Below are 15,879 nucleotides of genomic sequence, written 5' to 3' on the forward strand. Positions count from 1 at the left end.
TCCAGTAGCCATAAGTCAAAACACTGCTTTGCAGTCTCACAGCTAGTGTTCCACAGGACTGTGGTCATGTCTTACATACATGGAGAAAAGGGCATACATAGCCAGAGGTATATTCTGTTGCATTTTTCATAAGCATCACCTTTGTTGAAGCCTCTGTAGAGAAAATTCCTTGATGAAACAACATTAAAGATCCTTTCGGTGATCATTACAATACACAGCTATTCTTATAAACAGGTATTATAATAAGAAATGAAACAATTGTGTCTTCTTTTTCACTGGATCTGGTCTTGTTCTACCTCTTAATTAAAGACCTGGATGAAGAGACCGAGTGTACCCTCAACAAGTTTGCTGATAATACAGAACTAGGAAGACTGGTTGATGCACCAGAAGTCTGTGCTGCTATTCAGTGAGATCTGGACAGACTGGAGGACTGGTCAGAGAAGATCCTAATGAAATTCAGCAAGGGCAAATGTAGGGTCCTTCACCTCAGGAGCAATAACCCAGGCACCAGTAAGGTGCCTGACCTGGTGGAAAGCAATATTGCAGAGAAGGACCCGGGAGTCCTAGTGGACAACAGGTTGAACATGAGCTAGCAATGTGCCCTTGTGGCCAAGAAGGCCAATGGTATCATGGGATATATTAGGAAGAAGTCAACCAGTAGGTCGAGGGAGGTTATCCCCTCCACCTCTACTCTGCCCTGATGAGGCCGCATCTGGAGTACTGTGTCCAGTTCTGGGCTCCCCAGTTTAAGAAGGATGAGGAATTACTGGAGGGAATCCAATAGAGGGCTACCAAGATGGTTAGGGTTCTGGAGCATCTTTTTTATGAGGAGAGACTGAGAGAGCTGGGTCTGTTCCGCCTAGAGAAGAGAAGGCTGAGAGGGGACCTTCCCAATGCTTCGAAATATCTCAAGGGTGAATGTCAAGAGGATGGAACCAGACTCTCTTTGGTGGTGCCCAACAATAGGATGTGTGGCAATGGGCACAGACTGAAGCACAGGAGGCTCCATCTAAACTTGAGGAGAAACTTTTTTTCTTCTAGGGTGCCAGAGCACTCAAACAGGCTGCCCAGAGAGGTTGTGGAGTCTCCTTCTCTGAGGACATTCAAAACCCACCTGGGTGCGTTTCTGTGCAATCTGCTCTACATGAACCTGTTTTGGCAGGTGGATTGGATGAAATGATCTCCAGAGCTCATTTCCAACCCCAGTCATTCTGTGATTCATTCTGTGATTCTTTTGTTATAGTTTTCTAATCAGTTGGTTCTGTTTCAGTTTTCTTAATGCTACGATAGTGCTGGCAAGCAGCCTAGAAAGACTTTGGCAGAGTGAGAGATCTCTATTTCTTGTCTGAACTTTGGCACAAGAATGACGGTTTTCAGGAAATACCTTAATTTATATGCTGATCCCTAATAGAGTTTTCTTGTATTCTGATAATTTTGTTTTCTCTTTCCTCTTACAAAATTTTTCAATTTTAGCAGCATCTCCAAGTTATTTTCTCTAGGTTAATATTTAGAGCCCTATTTGCCCAGAAAATGCTTTTTATTCTGCTTGCAACGAGCAGACAATGCAAGTGTGTGTATATACACACATATATATGTATGTATAAAATGAGTAGGTGGAAGTATAGATGGCAGTCATTATATGTAGGTGAACAAATAATTCATCTTTTCTAATAAAGGTAGTTCTGACAAAGTCATTGTGTACACTTCCTTGAGCAAGTCAAGCAGGAACTGGCCAGTAATAGTTAGAAATATCTCAGAATTAAACTTTAGGACACATTTGGCCTCCCATTTCAATAGACATGTACCATACTTAGCCACAGACTATCTTACACTTTTTCCATTTTGTCAAGTATCATTTGAATACATGGTATTTTGATAACATCAGTGAATCTATTTCTTAGTACAATCATATTCTAAACTGACCTATGACTAAATCTTGTAGTTTCTATCATTTTATTTGGATTAAATCTTTTATTTTTTTCTAACAAAAGAAACATATTGTAGCTTACATATCAGTATATTAGGGAAATTTTTACATATATTTAATAAGGATGGAAAGAAAAATAGTTGCTGCATTTTATCTTTCATTAAACTTCTTTTAACCTGACTTCTAATAATTCAGAAATTCAGAAATAATGTTTATTTTATCTGGAATGATCCAATGTCATTTGAAATAGAAAATACAGATGCTCCTGACACATTTAAGTAATAGTTACACTGAAGCAGTTATATGTTCTCTTTATTTTAAAGACTGGAATTTGAGATGAACTTTTCTATGTTGGGTAACTTCATTCTTTCTAACTTGATTTACAGTATTGAATATATCCAGGACACCAGAAAATCACAAGCTACAGCAGGATATCAACAAAACTCACAGAACATAACCAGATGTCCTATAATGCCCAGTTGATAATTTTGCAAAACGGTCATCACTTCTCTTAGCTAATGTTGCCAGGATGCTGAAGATACAGAAGTTCTCTATTCATTCTTAATTCCCCGATCCCTCCTTTTCTGTTTTTAGAGTCCTCTCTTCAATATTTTCTTTCTACATTTTTAAGTATAATACTTAGTTCCTTGTGAAACATTCCTAGCACATAGATTAGCATAGTTGGTGAAGATTTTTTACTCTGACATCTTGAATGCTCCCATTCAATAGACACTGAATACCATCTTCATGATGGCGAATTCAGTACCAAGGACAGGAAAGGCAGAGTAAGACATTCCACAGACAGACTCACAGTTAGCTCTTAGCCTTCACATTAATAAGGGGTGGGGACAGGAGGGAGAGGGAGATACTGTGAGGGTGATTAAATACCAGAGCAGATTGTTCAGAGAGACTGTAGGCTTTTGTAGGTGTTCAAGTCTCCACTGGATGTGCCCTGAGCTATCTGCTCTGATTAGAACTGTTCTGAGCAAGAGACAGGACTGGATGATGCATGGAGTTCCTTCCCAACAGAATTTATGACTGTATGATTTGATTTGTCCCTTGTAAAGACTGGTGGGAAAAACAAACAAACAAACAAATGGCACCAAAAACCGCAAAGAAACAAAATCCCAGAATGCTTTAGATAGAGAATCACTTACTAAAACAGTATATTTTCTCTCTCCTTTATTTGTCTTTAACTTGCTTGTTTGTTCCATAAAAACTGTAAAAATGTTTTTTCTTTTTAATACCAAGTTTTCCTAGAAGTCATTGGATAACAATTCTGAATGTTATAAAAAATAATCCTAGATGGTACAGGACTTATTGAAAAAAAATAGATTTGTTAATGAAGATATAGATATATAAATGCTTTCTAGTTTTCAGTTTGAAGTCTGATGTTCATCCTGACCTTCCCATACCATCTTTGGCAGCAACTACATTGTCTTAAATTCCTAGCTTACCATTGTTCCCAGAGTATTCAGTGAGGTAAGAAATGGTCACGTTCTGAAGAACATACTTTGTTTTGCTTGGACCACTAAATTTCTGATCAAATTAGAAAGTTTAGTTCAGATCCTTTGATATCACTGTCTTTTGTAAAATGATTAAAAAAATAACAGTGCACTGGTTGAATTCAATTTACATGGTTGTATTTTGCCCACTAAAATTTTAAAAGAAACTGAACAGGAATGCCAATTTTTTTCTTGTTATGAAAATTCTGTGTGGTACCACTGTGAATCATTTACCAGTAGTTATGAGGTAAGTACATTTTAGTGTTCTGTGAAAATTTTAGACACAATGTGATGAAAGGCCTTCTTGAATGCAACTTAATGTTTTGTGTTTATTTGTTTGTTGATTTAAAGATAATAAGTTTGAGGTGGTTTATATATCTATATATATATAGATAGATATATATGTTACTAACAAATTGATATTATGGGTAGGGGGCATGATCCTTAGCTCGTCTGTTAGTAGTTTCCCAGGAAGTGCTCTGCACCTCAATCATTATTGCTAAAACTATCACTCTAACATGGAAGATTACAGTGTGATTTGTATCCTGTTATCCATTGTATTCTAAAAGAAGCATATTGGCATTAGTGACGTCTAGATAAGATTTGGAATGAAAGTGGTGATAACAGCTGCTAGAAGACCTCACATGGGGCTGGTTGCAATGGCACTACAATAATGCTTTCTGATCTGATAAATATGTTTGAGAATTTTTTCTCTAAATAATTTCTCTACTTCTGCTAAAGTCTGACTTCATGTTTTTTTGTTCTTGACTCCCAGTCAGAAGTTTATTTAAAAAATAATATAAAACAAAGAAAAAACAAGCAAACAACAACAAAAAATAAACAGAAAGTGTGCTGTATATGGAGAAAGAAGACAACAGAGAGAAGCAGAAAAATTGAAAAAGTTATCTCAAGATTGCAATAATTTTAAAGTTGAGGGAGGTGCAAAATTAATTTACTCATTAATTTCATTAATGATTACATTTTGTGCAAATACGTGAGGAAGCAAATTTTAGTGGAAATAACGTATCTAAAGTTTTGTTCATATAAGCTAATTTTGAAATATATAAAAACTGGCTTTAATTATTTATAGCTATAACTTGAGATTTTCTTATTCAAGAAATTCAGACTGCCTTATTTGTCTAATTGACAAATTCCCTTGTGTGTATATGTGTGTGTGTTTAAACTGGTGCCTCTATCTGATCTCCTTACATTCCTGACTTATTTCTTTATGTTCTGCCTGGTTGATTTAAAATTTTTATATTTATGCCCTTTCTGACCCTGGAGATTCTACTTTATCTTATTAACCTACTTCCTCAGTACAAAGTGTTGTGTTGACACCCATACACATACAATTGTTTGCACATTTGGCCTGTTCTTTGTTCAGATCACTTTCTCCAAGACTGATAGAAGTACTTCAATAATATTTAGTGAGTACTTTACATACAGAATTCTGACTCCTTCTCGGGAAGCCTTTACAAATATGTCTTGACTTGTAATGAATGAATTTTGCTGGTTGATAATAACCCGTTGATGATCCCCTAGCTTGTGCTGCCAGATTCATTCCACAAAAAGCAGCAAACCTGTACCTGGATTGTGACAGAGGAATTTCCCCAAAATTACCTGTACCTCTGCAATCCCTCTCAGTGCTGTTCAGCACTGATAATATGCATGATCTCTGCTGTGCATTATAACAGTCTGAGTGAAACACCATCCCATGAAGAATAATGTGTCATAGCTGCAAGTAGTTAGAGCTTCCATGTCACTTCTAGCACCTTGTCTAACAAACTCCTCTACTCCCACACAGTTTTGTGACAAAGGGCTGGGATATATTTATATACTTGCTCTCATTTAACCAAAGCAGACATCTTTGCCAGTCTAGAGCTTAGCATAGGAGGTCTTCATCAGAATGGTTGCCCTGTAAATATCCCACTTACATACCTTACAGAGTCAAATTCCGAAGGTGGGCATGGGTATAATGCAGAACTATCCCGGAGTAAACATTAATCAGTTTGCTGAAGAAGGAATGTATAAGGTGCAGGTGTTTGAAGTTTTCTGCAGCAAGGTAGGAAATTGGATGTCTTAATATTAGCATATTCTGGAAATAAATTTGAATCTATAAGTATATTGTCTAATACATTTTCTCTCTGCATAGAATTGCCCCAGTTGTGATGCCAAGTTTTTGTTTGTTTTGGAGTTTAATTTTTTTTTTTTAATTTTTTTAACTGACCAGCAGGCTTAATGACTGACTCATAATCCTGACATATACTGCCTCCCACCTAATACGGTAGTGACAAGCTGCTGGTCTTCTTCTGTTCAAAGGAAGTAAGAAATAGAAATGAAGTCTTTTGAAAAATGGGTTAGCCACTGATATCTTGATATGATCATGCTAAGACGAATAGTGCTGACTACCTGTAAGAAATACTCCTTACCCCTGCAATGTTACACATGGACTTTAAACATTCAGCATGTGTTATTTTTTTTTTATATTAGTAAACAAAGTGTTCTCATTTGAAAGGCTTTTGAAGATGGAAACATATGGGACTTAGGTGATTAATACACTTAGACAAAATCTGTAAATCACAGAATGTTCCAATCCACATGTTTAAGCACCTGAATACCTTTTAAAATCTATCCTGGAGGCTTTATTCAGAGAATAAAGTTAGTTTTCATAATATTTTTATGTTGTTCAGAAAAGTTTATATTGAAGAATTTCAGGAAGCTTGAATTTTTATGTGAACAACAAGGACTTCTTATCTTAAACAAATTAATTTAATGAGAACAAGGCTAATGCCACTCTGCCCACAAACAAGCAGAAAATCGTCAACAATCAAGTTCAAGAACCAGTATACATCTACCTCTCATTCCACTGAATTCTTTCATAGTTCTACCAAGCAAATACTTTCTGATAGCTACAAGCCACATTATTTCAGAATAAATGTATGAGATATTTTCTCTCTGTTTTAAGTCACACGTGTTTGGAAAGTTCTTTTTATGAAAATATCTGTTCCTACAGTGGTTTTGACCATAAAACAAACATGAAAATGACAATATTTAAGCATTACCATATGTCACGATAAACATGTTTGTGCGCAGATACATATATGTGTCTGTATGAAAGGCAGATACAAAGCAACCCTTGATTCTTGTATCTGTGGTAGTCATGCAGGAAATGAAACAGCTATTTCAATGTAATTCTGTGATTTTAATAACTGTTTGAATTCTTAAGAGACTGTAAAGGGAAAATACTTGTGTTAAAAATAATCACTTTGGAAGCATTTATTTATTGATTTTTATATCAATAAATATCAATGATAAGTTGATACTTTCTTTGATTTTCTTGTCCTAAAATAACTGGGGAGAGGGACGGTAATTAAAACTAAATCAAAATAGGAGAAGTTTGATATCATAAATATTTTTATTTTAAAAGTAATTTGCCTTTATCATATTTCTGTGGAAAGATTTTAATGTGAAGTTGAAACAGATTTATAACCTTGCTCTTGGGAAAGAGTGCATTAAATTTGTACTTTGAACCTAAATATCTCTTCTCTTCTAAATTTCTCTTTCAGAAAAGGAATTCCAGTAAAATATACTGTATGTACTTTAGGATTACAGATGGTTAATTCCTGCTTCTGGAAATATGCATTTATATATGGAGTGATTAAATGTGTTTTCCAAAAGTGATGATTCATTTTAGTTGACTCATCTTTGGAGAACACATTTTAAATGGGGCTGGATTTAACAAATGTTGCTGTGCCTGGTTTTGAAAATAAGTCCTACTTGAAACATTTTAAATGAAACCTCATGTCCCTTGACCTCCTGATTTTCATCAAATGTATTTGTGACCAATTTTTGGAAAATCTGAAAACTTCAGCCTAATATTCTAGTTTTCTTAATATTACCTCCACTTATCATCCAAAGACTATCAGTACTGTAAGCTTTGATGCTAATACTACTTCTTATCTCTTAAATAGTAGGTATGCTGTTTTTTTAGCATGTTGAAGGTAATTTCCACCTACATGCACAAAGGAGTGTAAAGCAAATACAATCCTAAGGAAATGCAGTTTCAGTATAAGCTAGTAGAAAGAGACAAGGAGAGAGAAACAGAAGGTCTGAAGAACCCAAAAAAGCAATTGGTACCTGTGTTGACCAAATCCAGACTCCTGCTTATCACCTCTTGTTTATTTGCTTGTTGGTTTTTTGTTTCTTTTTTTACTGTTCCCAAACAATCCTATAATTGTGATGTACAGCTTCTTAAAATAATGCTTCATTCCTTGCAGGTTTTTTAGCCTCTTCATTACCAGAAATAGTCCCCTTAACAAGAAACTCTTCTCTATATCTTGAAGATCAGATCTGGTTCAGTAAGGTGAGTTTCAATTTAAAACTGTACCATACTCACTAGGAATGTAGTTTGAAGAGATGGTAGGAAAACTGAATCTAAGGTAACATTGATTAAAAACAAACAAACAAACAAACAAACAAACCCAGAAACTTTAAATAATCAATATTTTTGCCATAATTTTCAGCAGTTGTGACTGGCAGGATTTCTTAACTTCTTTTCTTAACTTCTTATGCTGTCAATAAAGAATGAGAAATGGTCTCAACCACAAGTTCTTAAAAGAACTTCTCAAAGAATCCTATCCTAAGGGGAGAAAAGGTGTTTATTTGTATTCAGCCTGTTTCCTCTTCTTGTCCCCAAACCAAAGATACATTTTCTCCTTGTAACCTTTCTAGGGCTTAAGTGCAAATCCAATGCAAATGGGTCTGGGTTATTCTTCCACTTATACTGCTTTATAAAATGAAAGTTGTGGAACTACCTATTATAGAATAATACTGTATTCTCTTTAGAAGTGACACCATAGTGACCTAGACAGACTATTGGTTTATTCTGGAGTGGCAGTAGCCAAATAAATTTCAAAATAATTTCAAGAGGCTCATTATTGTCCTATAGTTTTTCATCCACCTCTTTAAGATGATACTGAAAGACAGCTAGATATTTCACATTTCATATGCTCTTTAAACAATGTACATTTTTATATGGGAATGTGGATATAGAAGAGAGAGCTGAACCCTGGTTGAGAAAATCCAGAAAACTCAAGGTAAATATTGGTCTTTAAAGTAACTTATACCATATTTCAGAGTACTTGTGAGTATAAATACAGTGTCTTCTGCCTTCATTCATTGGCAGGTCCTAAATTGTTCCCTGACTTTTTCATCCATCTAGTTTAAGTCAACATCTCTTGTACATTTATTTCACAATGCATTCAGAGATCTCCAATTGTTTAATATCAGGTCTTGAGTGCCAGAAAAGAATGATAAATATTTAGAGTGATGGGTTTTTACTTTACTCTCCTTAGTCCAATTAATGATAAGTCCGTCCTATTCAATACACATTTAGTAAGGATTGTTTTCATTTTACAGGTAGAGTGACAGTCATGCAGAGAAATAAAATAATCTATCTTGAGATCATACAAAAACTCTGGAAATACAATCCCAGTGAGTCCTGGCTATAACACTTTTGACGTCGTTCCTCATCACTGGCCACAGTTCTGCAAGTATGGATGGTAAGAAAATAGGTTCTTATATATGTTATATGCATTATAGTATTTTGATCTATTTGAATTCGGATAAATCTAAAAAAAAAAAAAAGAAAATATTATGTTGTTTTCCACTGGCCCAGGATGAGCCATTAGTGATTTAAGGAGAAAAATAAAAACAGAGGTCAAATAAATTTACTATAAAAACTACATGGTGGTGGGGTTGGTTTGTTTTGGTTTGTTTTGGTTTGTTTTGGTTTGGTTTTTTTCATATTGACCAATAAGGGCTAAGTGGAAATTTCGTGTATAGAAATGATATCCAGATTTTGGGTACAGAGTATGCTTAAGATATTTAGCTGAAGTAATTTTTTATAAAGTTCTAAGTACCTGAAAACAGATCTAGAAAATGAAAGTTATCACCTTGACTAGTGTTGCAGGTTTTTTGTTTGGTTGGTCGTTTGGTTGTTTGGTTTGGTTTGGTTTGGTTTCCATTTTGGCAATTAGCTCTATCAATAATCTCATTGAATACAGCATTTGTTTGTCTCACAAATTCATTGAAAGCTATAACATTCTTCGGGATGTTGCATGGTTAAATTAAGAAATGATCATTTTTCGGATGAAAATTTAGAAATATGTTACCTTTTCCTTGGCTCAGAGGTTAAACTTAAGGTCTTTTCCCCATACCAGAATTTCACTTTGAATGTATGCTAAACATTAAGACAAGGTAGAACAATATGGCTGCTAGGTTGTTTCTCAGTAATGTTTTGAAGCAAATGTAGTTAAGATTTTAATCTCAATAAATGCAAATTGTATTTTCCAGTCACAATAATTCCACAGGAGAAGAAATAAAGATGTCTTATTTCTATGTCAGAGTATCATACTCTTGCAATTAAAAATTCACTGAAAAAAAATGCCGTCACACTATAAAGATATTATTTCCAAAGGGAGGCATCATTCATGTCCAAGTCTAGTTGTTTATACTCTGAAATTTTACATTCTTAAAAATTCAATTTAAAAGAAACAGTCCTTTTTCTTCACTCTACTGATATTTTCCAACCTAAATGATTCTATGATTCTATGATTTACAGAATGAAAAACATGTTAAATGGCATATGAGTATAAAATGAAGGACCATGCTCTATTCTCATCTACACCTACATTAATCTGGACACATTCCAGTGAAATTAAAGGAGTTATTCCTCTCTATGGAGTGAATTTATGTTTAATTTCTGTGGCACTCAGTCCTGGAAAGGAGAGAATTTGTCTAGATTCAAATTTTAAGCCTGAAATTAGTGCCATAGGAAGGTGTCAGGATTTGGGCCATTTATCTCAGTACTGTCTTAGAGAGAAAACACTCGAAACTTTGTTCTAAGCCATTTCATTAGTCAGATTTTTTTGATGTTGAATACAGTAGTTAATTTCAGTCAAAAATGTTCACATTTTATAGGAAGCTGAAAAACATGACCATTGCAAAGAACTTTAAATTGGAACAGAAAAATACTTAATTATTTTTATCAATAATAGTAATAGTAATGCACAGCTTTTGTTCTTGGCTAGGGTTCTTACCCTTTGAAAATCATGCTTTGCAATTTGATTTTGTTATAGGACAGGTATTTTGACATGCATTTCTTTCCAATATAGACAAATCAGTTTAAAGTAAAAATTGGAATAGGATGTGAGAAAATAATACTGAATAGCTACATGGCTATTGTTACAATAGAGACTGTGTGCCCTGTATTTCAGGGAACATATTTACAGTCTATTTCTATCCAAATGAAGGTGAGTTAAAAATGTTTTTGAATAAATGCATTTGTGTGAGTGCATGTTATGAGGAGTTGTTTCGACTCAGAAACAGAAAAAAGCTTGTCCATAATTGTTTGGGAATAACTGCAGCAAAAATGTTGGAGTGAAGATTAATGTTGATCTTCAGGATGTTGAGCTGATAGACAGAATTTGGAATCAAAGTTAGAATTTAAAATCACATGAAAGAAGATGCCCTGTAAAACCGTAGTCTTATTTAAGTCAGCAGAAATTCTGTCATTGGCCTCAGTGGAAACAAAATTCTTCTGCTGCCTTTTTTAATATGTAACTACTTTTGTGAATGATTTAAAGGTGTAACACTCTAACTCTATTCATTGCTAGGTACCCTAAAGTCATGCTACAATAAACTTAAAAGTGATTACCAACACAAAACAGTAAGCCCTTGATAAAGATGTAATTTTGTAAATGTTCTAACACTAGCTCTGTGTGCACATATATACACAGACCCTAGTCACAAACAGTCTCAAGAGCGAAATTAGGGAAAGTTTAGCTTTTTTTTTGTTGCTAGTTTGTCTTTTTCATACTTTTTTCTTCAAATCAGCATTTATATTAGATAAAAATCTCCTCTGCTGGTTCTGAGTTGAACGCTAAGTACATAGTTTTCCTAGGCACACAGGTGAATAAGAGAATCTGAGAGCAGATAAAGAAAAAATACTTTTACTTCTTACTTTCCTTCTATGTAAAAATTTTTACAAACTGTTAAATTACAAAATCCTAGAATGGCCGAGGGTGGAAAGGACATCTGAAGGTCATCTGGTCCAACCCCACTGCTCAAGCAGGGCCACCTAGACCCAATTGCCCAGGACCATGTCCAGAAGACGCCACAACCTTCCTGGATAACCTATGCCAGTGCTTGGTCACTCTCACAGTAAAAAAGTGTTTCATGATGTTCAGAGGCAACCTCCTGTGTTTCAGTTTGTGCCCATTGCCTCTGGTCCTGTCACTTGGCACCACTGAGAAAAGCCTGGCTCCATCCTCTTGGTGCCCTCTCTTCACGTGTTTGTAGACAATAAGATTCTGACAAGCCTTCTCTTGTCCTGTCTAAACAGTCCCAACGTTCTCAGCCTTTCCCTATAGAACAGATGTTTCAGTCCCTCATCTTCATGGCCCTTGGACTCCCTGCAGTCTGTCCATGTCTCTTTTGTACTGTGGAGGCCAGAAGTGGACTCAGTACTCCATGTGTGGACTTAGCAGTACTTACTAGAGGGGAAGGATCACCTCAATCAGCCTGCTGGCAATGCTGTGCCTAGTGTGGCACAGGATACCATTACCCTTTTTTATAGCAATGGCACATTGCTGGCTCATGTTCAGCTTGAGGAATTGGTATGGAATTGGAATTAGTATCTGCTGTGATGGAAACACTGAAAATACAAGATTCAGTTCCATAAGCAGAAATGCTAGAAAGTCTTTTTAGACAGTTGGTTTTCAGTGATGGACTGTTAACATCAAAGATGAAAATCTGCAGAACAATTCTAAACTTGTCCTATTAACCCAACTGGAAAAAGAACATACACAAGTTCTGAGAATATGGTCCCTTTCCCATTTAAACAATTTAATGAAAAAGGCCATTCAGTTCCATGTTTACCAGAAACAAGAGATGTTATGATATTATCAAGAGATCAGTTTACTGAGCAGTCACTTAAACTTCTATGCACCAAAATCAAGTCTGCTGTGGTTTTACCCAGATTTTCCTGAAAGGAGGATATGTTTTCTTTTACTTTTTCAAGCCTCTGTGACCTAATAGGAATTACCTACAAAATAAAATTTCTCACTAGAATTGCAAACATCAGAACAAAAATATGTTAAAATTTGCAAATGAGGCAGCACTATAGTCAGATGCTAATTTTGATGGTTATGGACCCGATTTGAGTAGGTTTTGTATTAAAAGAATTGAACAATAATCAGTGAAGTCACATATACGGAAAATATGTGCCATGATCTTCGATGACTTTACAAAAACCAGTCTCCCTGTGAGATTACATATGACATATTTTATATAGTCTGAGATTTTTAGGATCTCTCTTGAATCCCTGAGTTGATTTGTGAGCTTGATCCTAGATACGTGCAGTTAAAAGTATGTTTGTCACAATTATTTGTTCTCTTCTGAAAGCAGTAAGTTATAAGAGGATTCAAGTTTAGTGCTAGAGTTAGATTAGATTATGGTTGGACTCGATGATCCTGAGGGTCTCTTCCAACTGAAATGATTCTAAGTACTCTTGCCGTATGCAAGCAGCTTATTGTCAGCAACGCTTAATAAAATAGAAGCAATATGTTCCACAACTTCCTTTATGAATTTTTCTTATTTATTTAAGAGGAAGGCAGGGTGGTCAATGACTTAGAGCAACTTGAAACTGCTTTTCACTTTACTTAGGCTGGAGAAAATGCTAAGTGTCATGGCTATTTACCACATCCTTACATCCACATAGAGTTTGTTCACAAAGAGTAGACTAAGGCTTTTCCGAAATGAGTGAAAAGTCTACAAGCCTGCAGGGATTTTATAGAAAAGATTTAGTGCTAATACAAGTCTAGAAAGCAGGATTCAAAAGCTTTTGATGCCAGAACATTAATTAGGCTACCCCTCAGTCTCCTCTTCTCCAAACTAAAGAGACCCAGCTCCCCCAGCCTTTCCAATTGTGAAGATCTAGTCTTTTCCACTAACGTCTTCCAGTGCTAATTACACATAGAACTTTAAATCTCATCATGTGTCAAGAAGGAAAAGGTGTGTTGTAACAATCTGTTTTTGTCCATGTTTGTTATATGAAGATTTGCCAGAACATATGTTTGAGTTTTTATATCCTCCCATACTCAGGATCGGGCAAGCTTGTTCCATTATATGTAAAACAAAGTTCCCTTGACAGTCTGTGTTTGGTTTTCTTCACAGTTCAACCTTTTGACTCATTATGATCTTGGTCCATAAGAGAAGCCAGGACTCAGTGACCTCCACTATGTATTTGGGATTTTGTACCATAACAGCAGTGACTATTCTTCAAGCACTGCCAGGCCATTTCCCAGGTAGGGAGAAGACCAGGTAGCAGCTTCTCTTAAAGTTTGCTTTCCACCTGAGTGTGTCCAGTGGTGGGGAATGGGCATGAAGGATAGCAGTTCCCTGGTTTAGGAGCTGAACAGAAGGCCCCAAGATGTTTCCTCTGTCTCAACTTGTCAGTGCCTGTGAAACATTGCATCATGTGTATCATCCAAAGTTTTCCATGATGCTGTCATTTTGAATACTAGCTCACTATGCTGGATAGCTTTCGTAAACTGCTATGTAGGGAGTTGTTTTTCTTTCTAGAAAATCTGCAAAATAAAAGGCTGAATGCAATATGCAAACAATATTGTTTGGAGTAAACAATATAGAACGTACCACAGGAAAAAAGTCATACAAATAATTCTGTCCAGCATTGATGATACCCTTTTAACATTTGATTTGTGAATGACTTACTCTAATAATACTAAAATATCTGTTTTAAATAGGTTTCACACATAGCAATGCATGCTTGTAAAAGAAGTAATAGAATTATATTTTTTTATTTTCTTTAGTAAAAGGACATTTACCTTTTCATGTAGCATGCATTGTCATCTCATAAATATTGCAAACTGAATTGCTTTAAAGTTATGTTCTACAAAGCTATCTTCTATGTTTATTAGGTGATAAAGCATAATTGGTATATTAAAAATAACAAACATCAAGACAGAAGATTATATCATAGCCTCCAGCATATTACAGACTTGATGCTAATTTTGTGTTTAGTCACATCTATGCCAGCAAATATATTATCTTTATATATATATATATATATATGAACATTTATTCAAGTCCTGGCGTCTGTCAGAAATGTGCATTTTGATGTAATTTGAATTACTTGAAAAAATACAAAACGTGCAAATTTACATCAAAAGTGAAATATTAGTTTGTATCCACAAAAATACTATAGCTATTGCAGATGCTTTTGTCAGATTCTGGTAGGATCCCCTGTTTTTGACGCCCATATATTTGTTTAATTCAGTCACAGAAACCCTCACTTTTGCTCACAGGCTCTTTAATATTAGCAGGAAATTGTTCAGGCAGTTTTTTAAAGAAACAGTGGAGCAAACATAGATTAGGCTGTGATGGTTTTATCCTTCTGGGAAAGGAACAACTTTGTGTTTTTTTCAGATTTTAAGTAGTAAAAAGAAAAAGACTCTCATAAGACATTTGTAGGCCCAAAATATGCCAGTGGCATCAGTGAGTCATATGGGAAAAAAACAAGCTCACCAACTGAGAAAAAGATCGTTACTTGTCAGCAGCTTCATCTCCTGTCCCACTTGCAGCCTTGTCCAAAAATCACCAAACTCTTTTTTAGCATTCTTGAAGGACAGTTATGTTTGGGTTATTCATTATTAACACACTCTAAGTCTTCCACCCATTTTAAATAATTTCTTGTTGCCATTGATTTCGGGGATAGTAAGATCAGATGTTAAATGATCTATACAGTGATTAAGGACCTGGGTCCAATTGCTTAACTTATATTTGGTATGACTTTCTCACCAGAAAGCCTGCTGAGTCAGTAGAATACATCTGAAAGTCAATGTTATTGATTCAGTAAGTGTTATTTGACTGAACTTATGAATTTTATGATTTTATAGAAACTTACAATATGACATATAACTTAACAAATTATTTTCTTTTCTTTTTAAGTACACCAGTTTCACACCAAAACTGAAGGCTAAGTAAGGATACAAAACATAACTTGGCTATTTGACTGAGCAAAGAGCTAGCTATCTTATTGCACGCATGGAATAACTCAGAGTTACTGCTTAATGTATGAAGTTTGCTATAATTATCATGAAAGCGCCTGACTAATTCTTTTTTTGAGGATTGTGTGGAGGAGTTAGATCTATAAATAATTTCTTTCTGATTCTGAGGCAGAAAATGCTGGCATATGCATCATCTATATTCTGTTTCCCTCTGCTTCAATGGCTAAACTGGTACCTGTGAATAGTGGTTGAACTGTCAGAATCAGTCAGGCTTTTAAGAAAATGAGTTTTGACATTCCTTTCCTTAAGATGATTTCTTGTTTTTCAATTACTGGTTTCCGACTTGTGAGATTTCTTA

This window comes from Streptopelia decaocto, assembly GCF_964273445.1.
Source record: "Streptopelia decaocto genome assembly, chromosome: 7".
In the NCBI taxonomy this organism is placed as follows: Eukaryota; Metazoa; Chordata; class Aves; order Columbiformes; family Columbidae; genus Streptopelia; species Streptopelia decaocto.